The 25,317-nt window shown below is 37.6% G+C and overlaps 1 long non-coding RNA gene across 1 annotated transcript in view; it reads right to left on the bottom strand.

Moving 5' to 3' along the window:
* LOC122685525 overlaps nt 1-25,317 on the bottom strand; it is a 37,598-nt gene that overhangs the window by 5,454 nt on the left and 6,827 nt on the right. Inside the window, exon 2 of the long non-coding RNA XR_006338425.1 lies at nt 23,950-24,023. This is a non-coding gene — a long non-coding RNA (uncharacterized LOC122685525). The remainder of the gene's footprint in view (nt 1-23,949; nt 24,024-25,317) is intronic.

Here is a 25,317-nt window from a genome sequence, read left to right as displayed (position 1 = left end):
AGGGTGTGATTTGACTATCATTTACAAGATGACTCAAGCAAAAAGCACACTGGAGAGGACGCAATACCAAGAAGATACTCAGCAAATGTTAGCCTCTTCCGACCTCGGTAGCTGCCCTCTCCTGAACTGTTACCATTCTCACCTCATCACCTCATCAGGCCTGTTGTGATGTTTCTGGTGCAGGGTCTATCACCCAACCAACTTTGTTATTTTTTCCAGGTCTGTATGTTTCTGATTTGCCAACTGACTTCTGGACAGCATTTTCTTACCTTTTTCCATGTTCAAACCAGGTGGGAGAGAGTTGGCTCTGTGTAACAGAGTGCCACGTGGTTAAAAAGTATTCTAAAATGTCATCTAATGATTTTCTAAAAATTCCATGGGTTGAAATAACTTTCTAGGCCACAGATGGAGCTACTCCTGCCTGGGGTGCCATGTCAGCAAACTGAAACTGGGATGGCTTTTCTGTCCCTGCAAATCCTCCACTTGGCTATAGACACAGTCTATGTGAGTGGCCAGTCCCCAAATGTCAAGCCACCTCTGGGCCTTCTCACCCCAAACAAGGGTGACTATGTGGCCCCAGCCAATCAGATATTTTCTATTTTTTTCTTCCTTAATCTTTATTCTTTATCCTTTTAAAGCTTCCTGCCTTCTGCCCTATTTTGCAGTTCTGGGGAAGCAGACTATATGCTTCAGGAAGTGTTAAATAAAAGTGTGTTTGTACCACCTAAGTTGTCTTCTTTGATCATTTTTTAAACACAGGAACAAGTTTAAACAATAGAACCTAATCCCCATAGCTGGTCTTCCACTACAGAGTAAAGATTCTCAAGTAGCAGAAGAGAAATAAAGGAACAAGAGTTGTTCATCTGCTCTCTCTGATGTTTAAGGTACACTGAATTTAGTAATCTGCCTCCCCAGCCTCCACCTATGGCTCTGCTTCCAGTTGTTGTTCATGCCTGTACTAAACCTGCAGATACAGTAAAACAGAAAAGTACAAGAAATTCACCAAAGGCTGTTAGGAGATCCTCCAAATGATTAAGGATGACAATACTGTACAGAAAATGAAGGCTATCGAGAGATTTGAGATACCCTGAAGGAAGAAAAAGTTTACTTGCATTATTTCAGGAAGACTTTTGATACCACCTGATACCAGGGAACACTGCCCAAGTGCAGGATAGACAAGAAGGGAGAAAGAAGAAACCAATTTCTCAAAGAGGAGAGAGAGCTATAAAGAGAACTGTGAACCACCAGACAAGCAACAGGCTTAAAGTGGTTTGCTTTATATGTAGATGATCTAAAGATAGAAAATAGAATTGGCACTTGAAGTTCCAATATGCCCCTTCCTCCTTGAAATTTCTAAAGGTGAAGGTCAGTATTTAATAAAACCACAGAGGTTAATCAAGAAACACACACGTATACACTTGTAGATGCATAGATAAATCATGTTTTATACATAAATTAAACATTATATAATTACAATGGTATAGTTAATAACATCATAAACATATATAAAGCATTGTAAAGGATCAAGATTAAAATATACCCTGATTTTTAAAAAAATGTATAGCAAAAAATACAGCTGAAAAACTAAGGACCCTGCATGATTAAGGGTAAGAGCTTTGTATCACTTGCTATACACACCCACCCACCCACCCACCCACACACACACACACACACCTATATATACACTTAAAATTTTTAGGCCTGATCTCTAAAGCAAGGGGAGTAGTGTGGGGTAGAAACCTGCTCTAGGATAGGACATGGCGTCTGGAACAAGAATATCCCAGGTTTGAGTCCTGGCTTGGCCACTTGATGTTTACTTTGACTAAAGTTTTCCAAGTTCCAGTTTTCTCATGTTTAAAGCCAACATAATAGGAGAGAAGTGACAACATGTAGTCTGTAACAACTAGGCAAGTTATTCATTATTAAGAAACATTTGACCATTGACTTTACAGCTCTCAGCTAAATATTTCCATAACCCTACCAAGATTCACAAATGTCATCTCCTTCCAAGTATTGAGTAGCCAAGAAAATGAACAGAAAAGAAAAATTCCATTTCTTGAGTCAAGAATTCCTGACTGTGCTGCTTGTGTTTATTCCACTGGTATTTTAATAATTAGGAAAACAGGAAAAATGGAAGCACCAATAAAAATAACTCCACTTAGAAAAAGTAAGGCAGCCAGAAAACCAATTCTGACATGTATCTTTATACATCAGAAAAAATTAATTTTTTAATGTTATATTGGTACTATCCCTAGATGTCATCTGTCCTAGACAAGTTGTATTAATTATCAGTCCAAGTTCAGAGCTGGAAATAGAAATACCTCCAGGTATATAAAGAAGAAAGAGATTTAATACAGAGAAATAGGCTCTTCAAAAATTGCTAGAGGGGCTGGAGGTGACCACTGAAATGGCTGAGCTCAAGAGCAAACTGCTTCTACATCAGCAGCCTTTCAACATCCCATCTCCTCTTGATAGCTTTGCTTGTCAGCAGGGAAAAAAAATCACAATACAGATCCATGTCCACTAACATTTGTAGAGGAAAAGATAGCCAGTGAGAAATTTCAATGTGTTAGTTACTGAGAGCAAGTGTTCAGGGGCCACAGGGGCCCTGCTTGTGATGGTTGGTTTTCTTCCCTGAGCCTGATTGTAAGAGTCGGTGTTCTGGGTGGTCGGGAAGACAGAGTCACTTTCTTCCTTTATGAACTTTTTTAATGAGAGGCCATCAAGTGTGATATAACCATTCTGACTATCCAGTGCATAATTTTAAGAATAATGGAAACAATTTTAGAAACAGAGATAAAACAAAAATATTCTTTGGCACTAGGGAGAGAAACAAAGAAAGAATTATTTTACTACCATTTCTCCTGTACATTATAAATTTCCAAACTAGCAATTTGGGTGGCCTTTAAAGTGAAGTTTGAGGGCACTTCAAGATAATTACCTGGACTTGAGACTGGAAAGTACCCTTAGTCCTGTTCTAGATGGTGGCTTAGAGTTCCTGATGCGTGCAGCCTCACACAAGCTGAAATTGAAAGTTGGCTCTGAAATAACTCATTTTACAAAATCCAGAAGATCGAATCTTTTTTTCTTTTTTTTTCAGAGATTGAATTTTAAATGAGAATGCAAATTTTCTCTGCTTTTTTAAAAATTTAGGTGTCTTCTATGATTTTACTATCAAGGCATATGTGCCAGTAAGGTTTCCTCACTGGGACCTTCTGCAAGACTTGGCCCTCTTGTTCTTGGTTTTCCTCCTACTGTCCTAGGCAAATCGTAATTATTTGTTTTTCAGTTGATGGACATTATCTGAACCGCCATCCTTATACTAAGACTCAGGTGAAGGCAGGCTTGGGCAGGAGGGAATCAGTGGGTGTCTGTACATTCGCCATCTCGTCCTTTCTTACTTTATCCACCCTTGAGACCCGGAAGAACAGGCGCACTTGCTCCATCTGATGCATGGGCACCCAGTGTTCTCAAAGTGGTTTGCTTCTGACAGTTTCAGCTGCTGGATCAACACTTATTTTTTTTTCTAAATGACTCAGATCTTTATGTTCTGTTGCTTTAGGGTAATACCTATGACAAATATTAGGACATGATGGTGCAGGGCTAGGAAGAGTGGACGTGACAACTAGCATTCACTTTTAGGAAGTAGCATCTGAAGGCTATAACTCCTCAAGCCTGATGACTCAGCCACCCATTGCCCAGGTACCTACGTGGCATATTCCTATAAAAACACCCAGTATTTCCCACCATAATATGTTACTTGGTTATTGACATAATGAAAGTTGAATTTGATGGCAAGAGTCGGTGTCCAAAGAGACCCAGTGCTGGGCTCATAAGCCACAGTTGTGATCAATTCTATAGATAAGTATGGATGGCACTGTTGTTAATTTCTTAGCTTTATTGAAACATTATATGCCAGGCACTTCTCTTTAGGTTTATGTGAATAGCTCTGTGATATAGGCACTATTATTATTTGCATTTTATAGCAGAAAGTGATGCATGGAGGGGTTAAGTCATTTGTTCAAGGTCACACAACAGTGGCAACCTCAGAATCTAAATCCTAGTCTTTGGAATGAAATCTCTCCCTGGTGTCTCTGTTCATACTACTGTTATTAATCTGGCCATGCAGCCTCAAAATATTAGATCTGGAAGGGATCTCAGAAGTTATAACTACACATTTATTGTAGGGATGAGAACATTGAAGCCAAGAGAACTTTAAATGACTGTCTTGAGGATTTATATCTGGGTCATGGCAAAACCAAGAAGATAACTAATGCTTTTTTCTATTACATCACACTTTGGCTTTTCTCTGCCTCTGTTCTTTATGCTAATGAATCAGTAGGTCTTATCCACTTCCTTCCTAACTTTTATGATCTTTGTCCCTTTCCTCCTATCCCCACTGCATCACCCAAATCTAGGCACTGGTTACCCTTTGCCTAGAAGAGTGAGGTTACCTCTGACCAGCCTCAGGATTGCCTGTCTCTCTTCCTTCAACTGGATAGAAATGAGACCAAATGTAATCAGTAATCATAGAAGCCACCTTTTCAAAAATGTTGTGTCTATTCCATTCAATCATTTTCAGTGTTGCCAAAGTTCTCCTTTGCAATCACTTATTGTTATTTTAAAAAAATCTGTAAACATTATTAATGCTCAAATTTCCCTTGTAATTAGATGCAGTTATTAATTTTTTAAAAATCAAAGTATAGTTGATTTTGGGCTTTCAGCTGATTTTGGTGGCTCAGGGGTAAAGAATCTGCCTGCCAAGCAGGAGATGTGGGTTCAATCTCTGAGTCGGGAAGATTCCTTGGAGAAGGAAATGGCAATCCACTCCAGTATTCTTGCCTGGAAAATCCCATGGACAGAGGAGCCTGGTGGGCTACAGCCCATGGGGTCGCAAAGAGTCAGACACAACTTAGTGTCTAAGCAGTGACAACAACATAGTTGTTTTACAACATTGTATTAGTTTCTGGGGTAAAGCAAAGTGATTCAGTTATATATATATATATTATTTTTCATATTATTTTATATATATAACTGAATATATATATATTCTTTTCATATTCTTTTCCATTATGGTTTATCACAGGATATTGAATATGGTTTTCTATGCTATACAGTAGGACCTGTTGGTTATCATCCTATATGTAATAGTTTGCATATCAAGCCATCATCTCTTGATGGATTGGTGCAACAGCTTCCTAACTGGTCTCCTTATTTTCCTACAGTCTTTTCTCAATACAGCATCTGAAGTGACCCTGTTGAAAGATGAGTCAGACCATGTCACTCCATCACTCAAAGCCTCCAATATCTTCCATCTCACTCAAAGTCAGAGTTCTTACACTGCTTGCTGCTGCTGCTAAGTCACATCAGTCATGTCCGGCTCTGTGTGACCCCATAGATGGCAGCCCACCAGGCTCCCGTCCCTGAGATTCTCCAGGCAAGAATACTGGAGTGGGCTGCCATTTCCTTCTCCAGTGCATGAAAGTGAAAAGTGAAAGTGAAGTCACTCAGTCGTGTCCGACTCTTCATGACCCCATGGACTATAGCCTACCAGGCTCACTTACATTGCTTACAGGGACCTAAAAAAAATCTGCACTCCACCCCTACCCCACCTCTCTGACCTCATCTCTTCCCTTTCTGGCTCCAAGTCAGCCACTCTGGATTTCTCAGAAACTCCAAGCAGGTGACAGGACTTTTACACTAGCTTCTGCTGGAATGCTTTTCTCCTACATATTTTGATGTCTGCCCTCTCACCTCCTTCTATACTTAAAAACATACTTTCAGTGATGCTTTTCCAGATTATTTTTTTTCTGAAGTTGCTCAAACATCCCTGGCTTTGTCCTCATTTCCTGCTTTATCCTTCTCTATAGCAATTATACGATTTGTACGTAGAATAGTTGAGATCTCACTTCCTACCTCTGCAAAAGGCAAGCTCCTTGAGAGCAGGGATTTGTCTCTCTTTTATTCATAGTTGTTCCATTGTCAAGAAGAGTAGCTAGCACATAGTAAATATTCAGCAGATATTTCTTGAATGAATAAAAATTTTAGAGCTGGTGACACCTGACAACATGGATGTTTCCCCAAATTCAAACTTTAAAAAAGAAAAAAATCTACAAATAGAAGAGAAACAGTATTTAACAATGTGTGGGACTTGATTTGGATGAATGTGTTTCTAAGCATTTTAATTTCTTTTCTTCTGTAATTATTTATATGTACGGGGTTGTCTGTAATGAACATGCTTTATATCTTAAAAAATTTTAAGATTGGGCAAAGGTAGTAAAGAGCCTTAGTCAACGATAAGGAATAAGTTAGCAGGGGTGGATGGCTCACACAGCCCAACACAAAAACTTGACCTCAGTATAAAATGTTGGATGTCCATTGACAGGTGAATGGATAAAGAAGATGTTAGATACACACATACACATACAAAATGGAATGTTAGTCCTTAAAAAGGATGAAATAATGCCATTTGCAGAAACATGGATGGGCCTAGGGGTTATCAAACTAAGCGAAGCAAGTCAGAAAGGGAAAGATAAATACTTTGTGCTATCACCTATATGTAGAATCTAAAATACAAATGAGCATATCTAGGAAACAAAAACAGACTCACAGGTATAAAGAACAGACCTGTGGTTGCTGGGGAAGAAGGGTGGGGAGGGAAGAATGGAAGTTTGGGATTAACAGAGGCAAATTATTATACATAAGAAGGATAAACAAGGTCCTACTGTATAGCGCAGGGGACTGTATTCAGTATTCTGTGATAAACCATAATGGAAAAGAATATGAAAAAATATATATGTACACATGTATGACTGAGTCACTTTTCTGTACAGCAGAAATTAAGTACAGCATTATAAATCCATTTTACTTCAACAAAATAAAAAAAAAAATAACAACAAAAGAAGTACCTACCACAATATGTACCAAGAATTATTCTGAATCTTTACTCACATTCCTTTACTTCACACTCACTGAATTCTATGAGACATCTACTATTACCTCTTTTGCACAGATGAGGAAACTGAGGCTCAGAGGTTACCCAGAGTTCACTTGACACTGAAGCTATACTTTTAATCTAATTTCTTTTTCTAGCAAATATGTGAGTTTCATGACCTGACTTCAAAGGCAAGGAAAACAAAAGCAAAAATAAACAAATGGGACTAGACTAAATTGAAAAACTTCTGCATAGCAAAGGAAACCATCATAAAAAAAAAGAACAACTTGCTGAATGGGAGAATATACTTGCAAATCATATTTGATAAGGGCTTCCCAGGTGGTGCCGTGGTAAAGAATCTGCCTGCCAATACAGGAGATATAAGAGATGTGGGTTTGATCCCTGGGTTGGGAAGATCCCCTAGAGGAGGAAATGGCAACCCACTCCAGTATTCTTGCCTGGAAAATTCCATGAGCTTAGGAGCCTAGTGTGTTGCAACTAGAGAAAAGCCTGGGCAGCAGCAAAGACCCAGCACAGACCAAAAAATTAAATTAAATTATCAAAAAATTAAAAAGAGAACTATATGAAAGAAAAATTAAAACAATCTTGTTTAAAATTGCATTAAAAAGAATAAAATAATTAGTAATAAATTTAACCAAATAAGTGAAAGACCTGTACATTGAAAACTATGAGACATTAATGAAAGCAATTGAAGAAGACATAAGTAAAAGATATATCACATTTACAGATTGGAGGAATTATTGTTAAAATGTTCATACTACACAAAGCAATCTACAGATTTGGTGCAATCACTATCAAAATTCCAATAGCATATTTCATAGAACTAGAACAAATAATTCTAAAGTCTGTATAGAACCATAAAATATCCTGAATAGTCAAAACAGTCTTGAGAAAGGAGGACAAAGGTGGAGATGTCATGCTCCTTGATTTCAAACTACAAAGTTATGGTAATCAAAACAGTATGATACTGGGAGAAAGACAAACAGATCAACTGGAACAGAATCAAAAGTCCAGAAATAAACACACACATATGGACAATTAATTTATGACAAATGTGCAAAGAACATACAAAGGAGAAAGGACAATCTTTTCAGTAAATGGTGCTGGGATAACTGGACAGCCACATGACAAAAAATGAAACTTGACCATTATATTACACCATACACACAAAAAATTAACTCAAAATGGATTAAGGACTTGAATATAAGACCTGAAACCATAAAATTCCTAGAAGAAAACATTGGCGATAACCTTATCGACATTGGTCTTTTTGTTGATCTGACTTCAAAGGCAAGGAAAACAAAAGAAAAAATAAACAAATGGGACTAGACTAAATTGAAAAACTTCTGCATAGCAAAGGAAACCATCATTAAAATAAAAAGAGCAACTTGCTGAATGGGAGAATATACTTGCAAATCATATCATATTTGATAAGGACTTCCCAGGTGGTGCTGTGGTAAAGAATCTGCCTGCCAATACAGGAGATATAAGAGATGTGGGTTTGATCCCTGGGTTGGGAAGATCCCCTAGAGGAGGAAATGGCAACCCACTCCAGTATTCTTGCCTGGAAAATTCCATGAGCAGAGGAGCCTAGCGAGCTACAGTCCATAGGGTCATAAAGAGTTGGACATGACTGAGAGATTGAGCACATACATATCTGATAAGGGGTTAATGTAAAAAATATATAAACAGCTCATACAACTCAACAACAACAACAAAACAACCTGATTGGAAAATGGACAGAGTGTCTGAATAGCCATATTTCCAAAGAAGACTGCAAATGGCCAACAGACACATGAAAAGATGGTCAACATCACTAATTATTAGTTAGTTAGTTCAGTCACTCAGTTGTGTCTGACTCTTTGCGACCCCATGAATCGCAGCACACCAGGCCTCCCTGTCCATCACCAACTCCCGGACTCCACTCAAACTCATGTCCATCGAGTCGGTGATGCCATCCAGCCATCTCATCCTCTGTCGTCCCCTTCTTCTGCCCCCAACCCTCCCAGCATCAGGGTCTTTTCCAATGAGTCAGCTCTTCTCATGAGGGGGCCAAGGTATTGGAGTTTCAGCTTCAGCATCAGTCCTTCCAATGAATACCCAGGACTGATCTCCTTTAGGATTGACTGGTTATTAGGAAGATGCAAATAAAAAACACATTGAATTATCACTTCACACCTGTTAGAATGACTATTATCAAAAGGACAAGAAATAAGTTCTGGTGAGGATGTGGAGAAAAGGAAACCCTCATACAGTTTGTGGGATTGTAAACTGGTGCAACTATCATGGAAAACGGTATGGTGATTCCTTGAAACATGAATAGAACTACCTTATAATCCAACTATTCCACTTCTGGGTATTATCTGAAGAAAACAGAAACACTAATTTGAAAATATATATGCACCTATATGTTCACTGAGGAATTATTTACAATAGCCGAGACAGACATGGAAACAATCTAAGTGTCCACTGATGGATGAAAGAATAAAAAAGATGTGATCTATACACACAAGTGGAGCACAGCCTTACGGCAAAGGGGCTTGTGTAACTCAGTGAAGCTGTGAGCCATGCCATGAAAGGCCACCCAAGATGCACGGGTCGTGGTGGAGAGTTCTGACAACACATGGGCCACTGGAGGAGGACATGGCAGACCACTCCAGTGTTCTTAACACGAGAACCCCATGAACAGTATAAAAAAGAAATACTACTCAGCCGTAAAAAGAATGAAATTTTGTCATATGAGATAGGATGGATAGACGTTGAAGGAATTATTCTAAATGAAATGTCAGAAGGAAAAAGATAAACATCATATGATTTTACCCATAAGTGTAATTGAAAAAAGCAAAACAAAAGCAAACTCAGATACGGACGACAGATGGATGGTTTCCAGAGGGAAAAGCACTGGGGGCTGGGTCAAAGGAGTGAAGGTGTTCAATTGTATGATGATGGATCATAACTAGACTTTTGGGGGTGATCAGTTTTTGGTGTATATAGAGGTCACATTATAATATTGTATACTTAAAACTTACAAGCATAAAAAAAGATTTCACTGTATCAACAGCAATAAATAGTCTGATAGAACCAATAGAAAGAAAAGTTGTACCCAAGTGCTGTTAGAGGAAATCTGAAAAAATATTCTGTACTTAGTACATATCTACCCTTTAAAAATTACTATTATCACAGAGATAAAATAAAAATACAGCTTCTCCTTGTAGTCTTCTAAACAACACTCTTGTTTGCGTTTCCCTGAGACAAATGTTTTTGTTTAACCTAGGCAAGATATTTTTAGAAAGTAAGGAACTGAGGAGAAATTTAGAACAGAAAATAAAAACCATGTAAGTGCTTGGGTATGAATTCAATTTTCCTTGTATGGTCAAATAACTAACTCCCTGGGGATTGTCATCAAACACAATTTAAGATCACCATTTGATTAAATTTTCATTCAAAAGGATCAAGAACCTAAAATTTTGACAGATAAGGAAGATCATTTCATTTTGAAAGAATGTCTCTGGCAATCTGTTTCATCAAACCTTGGCTCAGATTCTACTTCCCCCTAAGAAACTTCCCTGACACATTGGACCCCTCCCTGGTCACTCCCTTATGTGGTACTGATTCATATTTATGCCAAAAACTTTTGTGACGTCAATCCACCCCATAATTCATGTTTCTCTAATTGAACCGCAAACTTCTTGAGGTCAAAGACTCTATTTTTTTTTCTAGTTTCTAACTTTCTTACCTTGATGCTAGTTATAATACTAGGCCACAGTTGGTGCTTGACTAACAAATACGTGTTGAATGAATGACTAATACACGGGGGGCTTGGAAATATTCCTAACCATTGAAGACAGCATTAGGAAAAAGTGGCCGGATATTTTTGCACACATAATTTCATTGAGTCATCACTATGATTCTGTGACAGAGGTATTATTAATGCTACCATGTAACATTGGAAGAACCAGAAGCTTCGAGAAATTAAATAATGCCTAAGTTTGTATTGCTGGAGTCATCATGATTCAAGTTCAGAGCTGTTTGCTTCTCAGATCTTTGCTCTTTCCATCACTCTGAACAGATTTTGTTTGTTTGTTTGTTTTTTCAAGCACAGATGATGAAAAACAGCTTCATCTAGCTTGGGCTAAAAGAAGGTTTTTATTGGAAGAATCAGGAAAGAATGGGAAAGTCTGCAGAATCCAGAGCTGTTTTGGGAACCCTGGCAATGGGAACTAGGGAGAGGAGGCTGCCAACCTAGGCTGTCTCTGCTTTCTCTGCTCAAGTTCTCTTTTCTCCTTCTAAAGAGAGATTTTCTCTGTGTTTGTGTTGGGAGGGGTGAGGGGAGTGAGAGATGAGATAGAGAAGAAGAGCTATCAGCAGCAGCCCCACTCTCAAATTCCTTCTCCTTCATGCCTGGAGAGGCCACCATAGATGTAGCATCTCTTGAATCTCATCTGTCAGCTGACTGAATATGCATCATGACACAACTCTCTTATGGAAGGGGAAGCAAATTATTCACATGTCTTTAGAATCCAGCCTGTTAGAGGAACAACAGCACTGGCCTGGGTGATCAGTGGCCAGTGTGGTACCCTGAACAAAGACAAAGGTGGAGGTACATCTAGTCCTCCTTGCCTTCATCCAGCTACTCATGTCTACTGCCAGATTTCTGTGTTCACTCAAATCACCATTTTGCTATTATTAATTGACAGGTGTCCAGAAGGTCCACATAGAATTAAAAAAAAAATTATCTACTATGGTATTAACAGACAACCTGGTTCTTAATGCTTTAAGGATGATAATGACATTTTTGTTTGCTATAATTGGCCTTTCTTCTTCTCAAACTGATTAAATCAGTTATTAGAACTGGAAAAAAATAGTGAACTAACATTGTCACCACACCAATGTTGTCTAATCATTTTAAGGCAATGTGTGTACGGTAACTGTAGTGGTTTTCCCTTTTTTTCCCCCCTATCATTCTTGTTCAAATAGAAATGTATCCAGTTTTTCAACACATAAAATAGAAAAAGAAAAAAGCAAGGCTTTTGTTTTTTCTGAGGGAATTCTGAATGAGCTGTGTCATTCCTGTTTTGCTCTTCTGCAAAGCTTCTTTTAGGAGGCCACAAGAGGAGGTTCCTTAGGACACAATTTGAACAACCTTGGTGGAGTGGGAGGACTCTGACCTGGGAGCCAGAAGACTTGTGTTGAAGATCTGGTCTGTTAGTCCTAAGTTGTTCAACCTTGAAAAAGACATTTAACCTCTATCCTTTTCCACTGATAAAATGGGGATAATCATACTTTCCCTTTCCAATTTTCAGGGTACTTGTTAGTATCAAATGACATAATGGATACGAAAGCACTTTACAAATGGTAAAGATCATTATAAACATGAAAAATGCCTCATTGCACTTTAGAACAATAAATATTTGTTGATGTATACAGATCTTTGGAATCCAGGATGACTAAAAGTGCCCCTTCAAAACTTTTTTGTGGCTCTAGTAGGTTTGAAGTAGAATATGCATAAGAATAGTGAAACAGATTATCTTTTTAGTATATATAAGCAGGACAATGTCAATTTTACTAAGCATCTAAGGTTAGCTAGGGGATGTTCCATTTGTATGTGATTAGCCTTAGAAATACCTTAAGATAGATCAGTGAAAGAAATGAAGGAAAAAAGTCCAGAGTGTAGACGTAAATTGTATGCACAGTAACGATACTTTCCATGAGCTCATGGGAAAAAATTACTCGAATTAATTGGCATCACCATCAATCACAGGCTGTTGATTGCTCTAGGAACAGGGTGTAAATCTCATGAAATGAAAAGTGGGGTTACAAAATCTCAATCTGCTTTAACCTGCTGTTGAGAAAGGAAATGAGTAGCTGTCCAAATGTTGTATTTCCACTTGCCAAATGCAACAATTAGACCCACACTTTCAGGAATTAACCTGCGAAGTGAATAAATCTCTTCAACAGTTTCATGTCATGGGTTCAAATGGTGTAACGTTTCTTACATAAAGAACATGAAGGAGAATTAAATCATTAGGGAAAGTAGGGGGAATTTATCGTACTCCAAGGCTGTTTTTAAACAGACCTCAACTGTGCGACCACAAAAAATAGCCTTGTGTTTAAGGATCGTGGATTCCAGGTTCGCAATAGGCATTATAAGAAACCAACAAATCATATGTGTGCTTATTCCGCCTCTCTTTACACTGGAAACTTTATGTTCGTATCTCACCGAATACCTCGCAGTTTGTTCTCAGGAGAGGAATGGAAAAAGACACGTTCCCCAGGTCAACCATTACAATTAAACTTTTATTTATTTTTCCAGTAAAATTTGTACTTTCTTAATTTCTACCACTGGGATAAAAAAAAATTGTAAGCTGACATACCAAGTCTGCTGGCCACCTCAGAAACTTCCTGAAAACACCTTTTACAAGTTATATCATTTCCCTCCAATGTGTCATTTTTTTTCTCCTTTTTCACTCTAGGGGGCTGAGAAGGCCACTCCACCTTTTCAATAAATATCAACATTTCAGTAGAAAGCTGTTTATTTTCCTCCTGAAGCACATTAATACTACCAACCAACAATAGTGGCTTTTCAGACTCAGAAAGCAAGACTGAAAAGGGCCAGCCACAGCTCTCCAGCAGCGGCAACCCACAGGTTTTCACCTCCAGGCTGTTTGTGAGAAAGGATTTTCTATTTTTACTTTTAGGGCCATTCACTGATATTCAACCCTAACCCTATTTCAGGGCTCAGGAACATCTTAAAGTTGGGCTATTAGAAAATTTAAAAAATATCAAATTTTACAATAAGCACTGGATACACCAAGTGAAAGCCTTTCACATCAGAATAGATCAAGATATGTTTTCCCACAGCCCTCTTGAGAGGTTATTTTTGAAAGAAATTCAAGTATATAAATTGAAATGATTTTTTTCTCATCAGTGTTCTGGCACATGCAGGTTTTAGCTAGAAAACTTTGTACCTAGTGCCAGAAAGTCCCAGGTTTTAGGCAGGAGTTAACTTTGACCTCCAGGGAGCAACTGGCTTCTTATGTTCTTTAGTTAGCTTAACAATTGGGGGTGCTGAATTAATAAAGATTAAGTCTTGCACTGTGGATTATGACAGCAGCCAAGCAAAGCCAAAATGGACATATGCTGGTCATTCTAAAAAGGGAAGTCCTATCCTGGGTGGACTGGCAATTCTTTCCATAGTAGCTCAATCTTTATGAATTCATCCTTCTTTACTATCCCACTATCTATAACAGTTCTCATTGTCTTCCTTTTTTTTTTTAATTATTTTTTTGAATAGTCTTCAATCCTTTAACTTCTTGGGCTGTATTTTCCATCAATTCTGGTACTGACAAGAGTTTTCGTTAAGATTCTGAAAGATATTCAGAAAACTCACAGACTAATAAAATTATCAAGCTGCTAAAACTCAGAGCAATTAGAGAAGCAACCTGAGCTTCCCAAGAATATATAACTAATTTTTTGCCAAGATATTGGAAAATCCAGATTTTTGGACCATGACTGTCTATAAGATAATTTGTGTGTGTGAAACTATAGTATTTATAAACATGAACTTTTCTCCTATATGTTCTCTTTCTACTTTGGACCCCTGTTCCATCAGGATAAGGACCATAACTTGTTCATCTTTTCATCCTAGCATCTGATATAGTTCCTGAATATCAAACTCCCACTAAAGACACATGGTGAGGGCTTGATAACATTGGGTATCACACTATTTATTATTTAAAACTTGTCTAATGGGCTGATAAGTATGTCTCCCAACTTGATTAAAGTTCCTCAAGGGCGTACACTATTTTGAAGATAGTAGAGTTGCTAGCAGTATTTAGCACACATAGGCTTTTTGAAAAATTGCAAACACAGAATAATCTTATAGAATGACATCAACACAATTTTTTGAAGTACTATGCTAGGCTGAGGAATGGAATTCCAAATATGTCTAAAAGGAACTTTGCTGATACGATTAAGGGTCTTGACTTGGGTGATAATCCTGGGTCATGCAGGTAGGTCCACTGTAATTATAACAGTCCTTACAAGAGGGATCAGAGACAAGAGAAGTCAGAGCCAGAAGAGAAGAGGATGTGATAATGGAAGCCTGGAGAAGAGTGATATGCTTTACAGATGGAGGGAGGTGGTACCCAGAAAAGCTGAAAAAGGCAAGGAAACAGATTTAGAGCCTCTAGAAGATATCAACCTTTCCAATACCTTGACTTTAGCCTAGTAAAATGGTTTTGAACTTCTGGCCTCCAGGACTTTGAAAGATTAAATTTGTGGTAATTAGTTGCAGTAGAATCATACGAGACTGATACAAGTACACAGTGGCAATTTCTACAGACTGAAGAAAGGAAAACATATACCATACGCTTGACATACACACTGAAAAATAAAATTGGAAGAGACTAAAAAATTATCCTTTCTGATCACCTCGCCTGAGGCAAAAGATTGTCTTCAGGATAGATGGTGGATGTTTCTCCATGTCATTTTTAATGATCTCTAGGAACAATAACTATATTTTGTTTTGTTTTTTTCCAGACTGGAAGAAGATAAAATTCTTTTTGCTTTTTATGCATGTGAAGCATATATAACTTATTATTTGGTTTTTACCCAAAGAAGAAAAAAGGTGAGCTGTGTGTCTGATAGGCAGGCAACTTCACCTGCAGTCTTTCTGATATAGATTTGAATCTGAAGATACAAGTAGTAGCAATCAAGCATAACAATCCAATAAACAGATGGTTTTGGAGACAAAATATCTAGTTTTCTTTAAACCAGTTCACTTCTGCTGTGGTCTAGCCCTGACCTCAACTCTACATTTTAATCCCACAATTTGTGGAGTGTGTGTGTGTGTGTGTTATTCATGTGAACTCAGCTTACCCTTGGCTTATGAAACATGTGAATTGGAAAGCTGTTCTCAAAATGAGCTCCCTCTTGGAGGATTTCCCAAAGCTCAGCCTGCTTTAATTACTTAACCAAGAAGTTTTCAATGAGCTGTTTTGAACCTGGCATTCACAATGCACTTGCCTTGTACTGAGCGATAACTTTATGACAGGAAGCTTTGTTAGCTGGACCACCCGGGGAAGGCAGCTTGAATAGAATATGGCTGCCTGTTGACTTAAGAATGTGGGCGCCCCTGGACGTGCCACACCTGTGTTCCCTTAGCTGCCCCCCAGCTCCTGTTCATTTCCCATGTAATTCAAGGTGTTGAACTTAATCCATACAGTTTTGCATCAATAGCTTCATTTATGGGTTCTCCTCAGGCCCTGGCTATGTTAGAAATCTCTTCCCATGTAGTCCAAAGGTGCTAGAAGGCTGTGTACATTATGCATTCAAATAGTATCTTGGATATGACAGAACAATGTCTATGCAACAGCTCCAACATAGTTTGAGAATGTAATCTTTAGGATTTCCAAAATAGCCCATTTCAATTTTGACTGATTTTTTTTTTTAACCATCTTCACAATCAAAAGCAAAGTCAAAGTATTATCTAGGTGAAAAGAATCAAACTGATTTGAACACAATTTCTCTTTCTGATAGTCTTATAATTTCAACACATTTGATTAATAGTTCAAATAAATCAATCATCTAAGCTTACCTCACCGCACTGCATTTTGTTCTTCTGGCAATACATAGTCTTTCTGGCTTAGAATACTTCTCTCTCAGTTGTGTGGTAGGATCCTAAAAGGAGAGCATATTGGTGCTGGTGGTTTTGTTGCTAAATCGTGTCCAATTCTTTGTGACCCCATGGACGGTAGCCTTCCAGGCTCCTCTGTCCATGGGATTAGCCAGATTTAAAATTTATTCCTTTAAAAGATTTTTAAAAAATTTAAAATTCCTTTAAATTTTATTCATGTATTTAAATTTGATTCCAATGACTATTGGTTCAGGGGTGAATCTGTGCTCTAAGATGGACCAGGTACAGAACATTTTGGAGTTTTGCTAGGAATGCTGGGACAAATATGTTGGCTCCTTTAGATAGATTTAAACCAAGAATATAGTCCTGGAACCTGCTATCAGTAATTTGCAGCCATTTGTGACCTAAAGAATGGAGCCAAAGCTGAGACATGGATTTACTGGGAAATGAAAAACTGGTTCCTGGGGACATAGTTTGAGTCCTGAATTGAATCTTTCTGGATGGTTTAGTGACATAAGACACTAAATCCCCTAGGTTAGTTTAGTGCTTTTGAGTTGGGCTTTTGTCTCTGGAAACTAAAGGAATAATAATTGTTATGATGATAGCATTATAATGATACTGACAGCTCAGATATTGTTCAAATCCAAAGGTTTAATGATGCCGTGAGAGTGTGGTACTTGTATTGATTGAGTACCAAGTCCTTGAATTTAAGCACTTTCTAGTACTTTCTCAGAAATCAGGGGTGTGGAACTTTTGCTATTGTTGTTGTTTAGTCGCTAAGTCAGCTTGGACCCTTTTGGGACCCCATGGACTGTAGCCTGCCAGGCTCCTCTGTCCATGGGGTTTCCTAGGCAAGAATACTTAAGTGGGTTGCCATTTCCTTCTCCATTTGCTATTGTTAGCATGTCTAAAAATATAAAGCCATTTATTTGTTCCTGAAAATCTTTTCTTTATTCATATGTAAACACATAGCTTGCCTCTGTGGGAAAATGATTACAATGTTTATTTAAGCAGGTCCCATTTCTTTATCAGGTATATTGGATATAAAAGTATTGGATGCATTCCCGCTGCAAAATTCAAGCTGAGAAAAAGTAAAAATACATCTGTATCTATCCATGGACACTCCTGTGAGGATCAGGATCTAATATTTATACAAATGATGAGTTTTTAGGATAAAGTTATATAAAATTTTAATCTATTTGCTTGCTTATTATTTGTTACTTAATATTAGATTAGATTTTAGCAACAGAGATATGACCTGAAAGATTTATTTTCCTTGTAAGAATATGAACTTTTGAACTTTTGAATTTATGCTTAAATGAAAGATTTATTTTGCCTCCCTCTCAATGATGGTTAACAAGGATCTTTTCAAATAAATCTGCAGTAGTGTTGCAATGCTGTTTTTCTTTTTAAAAAAACAAATATGATTTCTTATGTCTAAAATATTTTAGTAGATAGGATGATTTAAAAATCAAATGAATAAGAATAAATGATAGCATAATTCTGTTGTGATAAAAATGCCTTTAGATGTTGATCAATATATTATTAACAAATTCTAAAAATTAATAATGTTAACAAGGAACTTGTTTCACTTAAAATTTTATTTTCTCTTTAAGTCTAGCTCCTATATAGCTTTCTCACCTATCTTTTCTTTGTTCTCCAGCTTTTTTTTTGGATACTTCTTTCTTCTCTTTTCATTCAATAATTAATTAATTTGGGACATATGAACTTAGCATTTTTTAAAAGGTGAAGGTAAAAGTGGTTGAATTTTTCAGTAGTTACATATAGTTCAACCTAATACAATGTACTTTTTAAAGGAAATTTTGTAATTTTTAAATTTCAAATTCTGGGTTCTTCTCACCATAATCTTTATAAATGGATTCTATTTTTATCTGTATCTTGATGAAACTCTCCCCTAGACAAAAACAAAAACTCAACAAGCTAGCTGTTTGACTGAAATATGTCAGTTGTTACGGACTGAGCTGTGCCCTCCACCACTGCCATAAACAAGAGAAATGTTCACGTCCTAACTTCTAGTACCTTAGAATATGACTTTGGAAATAGTCTTTACAGATGTCATCAAATTAAAATGGGGTCATTAGCACGGACCCAATCTAGTATGACTGGTGGCCTTATGAAAAGGGGAAATTTGGACATGAGACAAGCGTGGAAGGAAGACAGCGTGACAACACAGAGAGAGGATGGCCAGGTGACTGGAGCAACGCATCTACCAGCCCAGGAAGGTCAAAGACTGCATTCTGCCTTAGGGCTGCCAGGGAGAACATGACATGGACGACACCTCGATTTCAGCTTTCAGAACTACAAGAGAATACGGTTCTGATGCTTTAGGCCTCCTAGCTTTTGGTACTTTGTAAAAATCTGCTGGCATATGTACTTGACAACGGTTTCCCAGAACTCAAACGAAAGACTGATATTATAAACGACTCTTTTCTGACTCTAGAAAGTGGAGAAGCACATGAATAGAAGAGTTCCTCTTGCTCAGTTCCCACAATAATATTTCTTTTCAATATTATTTGAAGGAATATGGAGTAGATTTCTAATGACTACTTATTTTCTTTGGAAACTCTACTCACCTTTATAACATAAAAGTCTGTAAAAAATACGAGACTGGTCTTCGTCAAACCAATTTTAGCCCAATACATATTTAAATGGCTCTCAAAGTATAAGAAAGACTTTAGTAATAAAAAAAATTACTTTAAAGCATCCCTCACATTACAATTGACATAGAGCCTAAGTCTATGGTTGCAGAAAAATATCAAATATTACAGATTTTAGTGAAAATTGAAAGAAATTATAGCTACTAATAGCTGAAAATTCTCTATTAAACAAATAAATGTCCACCACTCAAATTACATTGTCTAATATATGTAATCCAAAAACCTCAAGTAAGAAGCAATTTTAGATGGCTTCAAAATAATAAATACCATGAAATTGAAAATGGAGATTTGGCATATTTTTGGAGGTAAATGTGACTAGATACACATGAAAACCATTCTTTTTTCTATTAATGTAACTTTGCTTAATGAAGACAATAATGTGGCTATAAACATGAAATAATTTCTCTTCCTTCTTTTCTCTCACTCTTTCCTTTAAAGGGTTCATTTTTTAAAAAATTGATACCACTGTTAACATTTGGTATCCTTCCCAAGGATATTGTAAAAAAAAGTACATCATAAACATTTAAATTGAAAAAATATGTAGCCTGTGGGCCAGATAATAATGGCAATATTCCTTTAAAAATAGGCATAAGAGATACAGGACAGGTGGCAAACATTCCAGAGCTGGCACTTTGACTTTAGCAAAACATAATTGCTATTTCTACCTGCTGTGGGCTTGACACAGAAACTTACAAAGCCCAAGATAAATGTACTTTTGGAGATGAAACCTGCTCTTCTATACTTGTACTTTTGTTGATAACTTGTTTAAACCAATTGTATATTTTCTTTGTATGCTGGAATTGATTTGCTAAAAGACAGCTACTGTCAAAAATGTCCAGCTAAAACTCAACTTCAGGTCATGGGACTTGTTTTCAGAGCCAACTTTTATTTTCTTTCTAGATTTTGTACATGTTGCAAGAGAGGACTACAAATTATCTTACTAATTCTAATAAGTATGGGTACGTAATTTTAAGAAGTCTCAAGGGCCAAGTATATTGAAAAGATGAATTAAGACAACTTGTACTATGTGAAAAGTCAATTTCTTTCAAAATTGTCATCATTTCAACCCTGGTTTTATTTAAAAAGAAATAATAATACTCCCAAGGTACATATTTCTGCCAGAAGATAAATTAAGAATGAATGCTTAGCACATTTAGTCATTGCGGAAATCAATGAGAAACATCACAGTGGAAAGCTATTTGAAATTGCATATAAGTTTAAATATTCATTAGGAAGAAATTAATTAAAACTAAAGAAGACAGTAAAAAGAAAATGTTTACATGGTCTCTTTATCTTCGTATTGAGCATCTAATTGATAAACATCTCAGGCCACTTTTTCAGCATTATCATTCATTATCATTTAGTCCCCAGATCCTACCAGAGCATGCTAAAATAGTATTATGAGATTAAACTAAATGCATATCAGAAGGTTTGAAATGCACTCCACAATCAACTAGAAATTAATGTGGGTTATCAGTGGCAGTGAGCACAGAATTGTAGGCAACTGACTGTGGACACATATGTGCTCAGACACTTGTGCTTTTATACATGTTGAGGCAGTTCTGTAGATGAGGGAGAAGTCTGGAGATTATCTGGCTGCTTCTGCTTTATATTTCTGGCTGGATATTCAATTGACGCAAGTTACAGAAGTGGGGAGATGATATTATTTGATGAAGTTTAGGCTTGCTTGCGTTTGTGCAGCTCAGCCTTCTCTCTAGCGAGATGGTTCACCTCCAAAATCCCTCTTTGAGCTGACATCGCTATCTTCACCTGCATATCTTAACCTCTCTTGATCTTAAAACATGACTAGCAACCCAAAGGAAGTATAGATTTTTCTTTTTTCCTTTCTCTCCCCGCCCTCCACTAGTTCTTTCCTTGTGTTTTTTTGTGTGCATATGAACTATTATTCTCTTTGGATTATCTAGTCTTCACACTGGATCTTGACAATGCATGAGGATATCCTAAGTCCTTAAAACTCTGGGAATCTGAGTACCTTCCTTTTATTTCCGGGCTGCTTGCCTTATGGAGAAAGCATGAAAACTTCTTTATTTGCAGCCTTGCTCATCCTTCTTGAAACTGACTCAGATTTGCTTTAATCCTGGATGCCATGTAAGGTGTATGGCTGTCTGACTCTTTGACACCCCTACATAATATGAGTGGCCTCATTTTCACTAACTTTCACTTTGATATCCCTAGTTTTGAAAGCTTTCCCCCTTCTCTTCCATTTTAAAATTGGATGTGTTCAACATATCCTGATTGAATTAGCATCGCTATCTGTCCAGTGAAGCAGTCCTGAAAAATTCACATTTAAACAGCACCTCCAAGAGTTCTTAATGACTTGGTGCTGAAAGGTAGCTGGCTCAAGTCCAAGTCTGGGGTTTCACTGCTCTGGCAGGAAGGTCAGTTTAGTCCTAAGGGGAAGGAAAAGAAAATACTATACTCTGTATATCCTGTGAGAGAAAAATTACAAATTCAGATGTAATATTGAAAATACTTCCTTCTTAATTTCAAAGTAACTGCTTTTAGTAGCCAGTGAACTCCCAATGGTTAAATTATTAGCTTCAGACATTTTGCTTTAGACAAAAACCTCTAAGTGGCCTACTTTCATTTTCGTCTGGTTGAACAGTTTGTGGTTATAATATTTAAAATAACCTTTTAAAATGATCTTGGTAAGAGGGTAAAGAAGTAAAAAAAAAAAAAAGAAACCACCAAACCTCAATTTTTGAAAACTTTTTTCCTGAAGACCTCTGCCTAATTGTTCCAATAAGGACACAAAAACTTAAATCAATTATGCAAGTTTCTTAGAGTCTCAGAAGCAATAGAAAGCAAAAAAAAAAAAAGTGGGCAAGTTTTGCATTATTTTTTAGGTGAGTTGTTCATCTTGCTCTTCATAAATTTTGGAAACACAACTATGCCTACCTGAGGTGGAAAGAACAGGGGTATGACTTAGCTCAGAAGGAAAACCTTAGTAACCTAGGACCACATGCCACTTAATGAGGGAGGGAATTACTTGTAGATGATGTGTGTTCGGAGTTGTCCCTGAGACTCCCCAGTACGATTAACTGTCTGATTGAGAGGTGAAGGCTGGGACAGACACATTAATACAATCACTTTTCTTCACAACTAAGTCATTAGTTAAATAAAATCTATGGGAAAGCTGATGCCATAAAAGGAGTTAGATAGCATTACCCTGGTGTTATTACCCTTGTTATCCTTGACCTCTGGAGACTTAATGATCTTCAAATAAGTCGTTATTTCAGCAAATCCCTTTTCAAACGAAATCAAGGACTGGAGAGTTTATTTAATAACTGCCACAAACATTAAGTAAGTGGTATAAAAATTCTGCTTTCTTGACTTAATTTTGATAACAATGTGCTGAGTAAGCCTCCAAGTCCTAAAGTGAAACATTCCCCTCCCCACCCCTTACTTTCCACTGCTTAATCTACTGAAAAAAATGGTTGCTACTGCTTTTGGATTTTCAAGTGTTAACCATGTTGCTTAATGCAAACTGAAATAAGCTGGTTAGCAGACGTCAAGCCTCTCAGAAACTGCTCGGGGACGCACGTCACGTTGAGGTTTGAGGAGGTACCCTCTGCCATCACACCAGTGCAAAATGCAATAGGAAACTTCTTGTCACCTTCTGTCAAAGAGTCAGTGCATGAAAAACAAGAAGGCTGCAGTCTGCTCTTGAGATATACTGGAGGATTTCTATCTCTCTGCTTGGCCTCTCTTAAGAACAGAATTTTATGAAGGCTGAGATCACTCTGAAGGGCATCCATTAAAATATGACTGTTTTTGTGGATGTGCAGATAGCTGAATAGTGATGTTCCTTATTCTTCTTTTGGCTTATGGACCCCTTTGAGAATCAGTAAAGGCTATAAAATCCAGAGAACACACATACGTGGACACACACACACACAAAGAAGTTGCATATCCTGTTAGGGAGTTCCGTGAAGTCCCTAAAGGTTGTTCACAAACCTCTGTTGCACAGACTACACTCTGATTGATGAATTCATCTTGCATTTTTATAACCTTTCAGGGTTGCCTGCATTTTATGAGTACTTTTTGGTAAGGGAGCCAAAACTTCTTTACATGTCAACACAAAAATAAGATTCCTTGAAATGGAGAGATAACAAACAAAACTAAAAACCCGGCAACGTCAAAGATTCAACTCCTTTAGAAAAATTTGTATCATCACTTTCAGGCGATGCTATTTTGTATTTTTCTGGTTGTGAGGTTCTCATCCTTTCCTCCCCTTTGTGTCTCCACCCTCTCTTCTCTGCCCCCCGCCCTCCCGCTAGTGTGGACACATTCTTATCTGTTCTGTTCTGAACTAGTGTGACACAACCGTAACTCATTTTATTTGTGAAACCAAGTCTTTTTCCTCCTATGTATGCAATTTTGTGTCACAGAGTATCTTCCCCTTTCTTCTGAAAAGATGTCTTCATGAAGAATAAGTTCTGAACCCAGGAAATATTTTCCTTTCTCAAATTAGCTATAGATACAGTGCATTGACTCATTTCAAATGTTAAGAGATTGTACCTGTTTTCATCAGTATCAGTTTGCCCCTTGAAAAGCTAAGTCTGAGCCAGTTTCACACCTCTCTTTCCTTTTCACACCTTACCCTTATCTCCACACCCCCAAAAGAGCAGCATCTGTAAGATCCCATGGACTCTTACCTGTGGGAAGACCAGCGGTTGTCTTTTTAGTTTCTCTTTAAGTGCAGTTTTCCAGTTTTCCACTAGTTGGGGCTCTGTACAAAGGAAAGGGGAAAAAAGGGCCTCCAGAATTATTCATTAATACTAACAAAACATCTTATATGACATCTCTAAACTACTATCCGAATCTCTGGAAAGATGCTCACTAATTTTCTTGTTGTGACAATATATTGATCATGAAGTTGTGTTGATATATTGTTGGATCGGTTGTGCTTGCCTTGTTTACTCTGGTGAGAGAAGGTTAAACTAGTTTACTGCTTTCGGTGTGATTTGTAGGAATCCAGTTCACCCAGTGCAAAAACTATTACAAAAGGTGAAATTAGGAAGTCCATAACGTTGGGAACATTGGGTTCATAAGTAGCAAGATCATCTTTGTAAGTTTTTTTCTAGGACAGGGAAGTAACCACTCATCTTTTAGCCTGCATGGTACAAAGTCTGGCACAAATTAGACCCTTAATAAACGTGGTCTGATTTCTGCCTCTGCCTAAGAACCAGAGTTTGGATAACATTATCTAGCATCAGTTCTCTGGGAAGACCTTTAGAGAACTGTCTTGGTCTGTGCTAACTCTAGGCTTGTTGCTCTCCATCAGTTTTAATTACTTTGTGTCAGGTTGAAAGATTACCTCGGGTAGTCACATACAATCAAGGTCTCCCAGCACTTTGCTTACACTTGCATTTTGTTTTAGGTTTGTTTATCCTGTCTCTCTCCACCTCCCCGGAGATCCTTTGGCAAATCTGATAAACAATGCTTTTTTTCTTGCTCAAGGCAGAAAGTCCAAGCGAATACAATGGGAGGCCAGACTTGGCTGCTTTGCAGGCTGCAGGTGTGCTGGCATTGTGGTCATCTGAACCAGATGCTGGGAGTTGAAGCACCTGCTTCCCTTCTCTGCCTACACTCCAGAGACCACCGCTTCTGGGTAACAGAGGTGAGAGAACCAGGCTGAAGAAAAGGATGAAAATACCACAGCATCCTCTTGACAGATCAAATGAGTTGCCCTAGAAATAGCTTCATGAAATTCTCCCTCTAAGTCCTCAAACACATATAGCCTGATCTGTGTTCTCCTTCCCCTCTCTAATCTGACAGCAGCATCCTCTCAACACACACTCGACAACATCATTTACTAGAAACAGACACTCAGCGGCAACTTGATTTTTCTCTGGATTATATTATCTAGAGAGACAAGGCTGGCCACGGACAAGAGGGTGATGATTTTTATGGTTCTGATAACATGATGCCAAAAGCCTTGCACAGCCTCAGATTTAATGAACACTTCTATAAATGCCATCAATTTCTGAACCGTCCAGAAAGAACATTTAATTTTCTATCTT

The sequence above is a fragment of the Cervus elaphus genome, chromosome 28 (genome assembly GCF_910594005.1).
Source record: "Cervus elaphus chromosome 28, mCerEla1.1, whole genome shotgun sequence".
NCBI classification, from domain to species: domain Eukaryota; kingdom Metazoa; phylum Chordata; class Mammalia; order Artiodactyla; family Cervidae; genus Cervus; species Cervus elaphus.
This window is presented reverse-complemented; position numbering and strand designations above follow the sequence as displayed.